The sequence below is a fragment of the Rhagoletis pomonella genome, unplaced genomic scaffold (assembly GCF_013731165.1).
Source record: "Rhagoletis pomonella isolate Grant_MI unplaced genomic scaffold, Rhpom_1.0 Rhpom_scaffold_00003, whole genome shotgun sequence".
NCBI lineage: Eukaryota > Metazoa > Arthropoda > Insecta > Diptera > Tephritidae > Rhagoletis > Rhagoletis pomonella.
The window spans coordinates 25,786,907-25,788,742 of record NW_023458557.1 but is presented as its reverse complement, the minus strand read 5'-3'; the positions used below and the strand labels follow the sequence as shown (position 1 = coordinate 25,788,742).

The 1,836-nt window shown below is 33.8% G+C and overlaps 1 long non-coding RNA gene across 1 annotated transcript; it reads left to right on the top strand.

Annotated features, from left to right (window-relative positions):
• The first annotated feature begins 280 nt into the window (after positions 1 to 280).
• On the top strand, positions 281 to 1,469 carry LOC118736520. The gene is made up of 2 exons (XR_004992704.1): positions 281 to 515; positions 572 to 1,469. It is a non-coding gene; the product is annotated as an uncharacterized LOC118736520 (long non-coding RNA).
• The last annotated feature ends 367 nt before the right edge of the window (positions 1,470 to 1,836 follow it).

Sequence of the window (1,836 nt, the reverse complement as noted above, 5' to 3'; positions counted from 1 at the left end):
CTGTATACGCTGAATTTTGTCGATTACTGGAGCCCTCAGTGTTGCTTACTACAGTGTTGCCATTCATCAATGCGTTTTCATAAACTTAACTTTTCAACTGCAATTTTTCGTGCTATAATAGATTGTAGCTAAATATAAACTACTTAGTTTTCAACAAAAAGCCTTATTCAATAGTAAATTTCAAATATTTTAAACGTATTTTGAATAGGAACTTATAATTTTTTTACCATCAGCAAAACTGACGAAGTGGCAACCATCTATAGAGGGAAGAAATCAGCTGATACGGAAAAATCTAAATTCCGCAGATTTCTGCGCTACGGGCTACAACTACAGAAAAATTCTGCGGTGTTGACTTCATTTACATGACGCTCTAGTAAGACAGATCGTGTCAGCTGACTCGGGTTTACGTACCGGTAGGTTTACGTTCTTGACTAATTCCAGCTTAAGTATGTGTCAGTCTGAACAAGTAGTTGGCAATGAATCTATCTATGATGATGACGCCTTAGAAATAAGTGGTAATACTCTTAACATTTTTAGAAAAATTTTACAACACATACCTCCTATATTTTAGACGAAAATTGCATTGTGGAGACGCTCGAGGACGCCGAAGACGGTATTGAATTTCTCGAGACTTCAATGGAGCAAGCGTTAGGTACTACTTAACTTTTCATGCATTTGTGTTTTTTATTTATGCGTAGATAAATTCCTTTAACAGGTAAAGCTCAGGAAAGTTCGTGGCGGAAGCCTACGCCTGCAGATGTGCGGAAACCGGTCCATGGTGTTTTGAAAGCGAGGAAGAATTCCGCGACAGACTCCTTAATGAGTGTTGCCGCAAAAAAGAAACAAAAATGTGAACTTCTCATGAAAACCACTGCTGAGGAACACGACATCAAAAAAAAAAAAACAACAAGATATGGAAATTGAAATAATGAAAAAGGAGCACGATCTCTGAGTTATAAAGATGGAGTTGGAAATCGACCTTTTAAAATTACAAATACAACAAATGGAAAAAAAGATTTTGGGTGATTGCAATAACATTGGTGTTTAGTTTTGTTTTATTCAATTTTAGTGTTAATGTTATTTTTTTTATTTTTTTAAATATAAGGAAACGAATGCAGTCATACGAAATGAATTTAAAGTCTGAGTAGTCTGTAAATAATTAAAGTAATACAAATGAATGTACCCTTTTTTGTAGTAATAAGAAAACTGAATTACCTTTTTTTTATAGTAATAAGAAAACTGAATTACCTTTTATATTATGTGATAAATTTAGACCAATTCATATTTTATTATGTACGCTAAACCGTTATGAAAGCACTTAAAAAATAAAAGACTGAATATAAAATTTTTACATGAAAACTAACTGTTTCCATTTCTAAACAAGTCCTTAAAGTAATTGTTAACTAATGATGTTCTGGTTCAATTGTTTGGATTCGAAGTTTCTCGTTGCCTGTTCCTTGGGACAGAGAGCGAAATCTACTGCAGTGGAAGCATGGGGATCTAATAAAGGTAAATCGTTTTAATTATTTGTGCAACAAATATTATGTAGAACAGCAGTAGCAACAATTATGCACTGGACTTTTTTTTTGGTTTAAACGAATTCCAAGCGACAGAATTGGAAAGCGCCTTTTCCAAACACCATAAATACTTTCCACGGTACAACGCGTTCTTATTAAAGACTCATTGAATAAGTTTTCTTCTGGAGTTATCGGGTTAGACAGAGGTGTTATCAAAAACTTTTTATTTGGATAACCACTATCTGCAACAATTAAACTGTCCCCGAATCCACCGTTTTCGAAACGAGAATAAATCGTGGAATTTCTTAGTATATTTGAG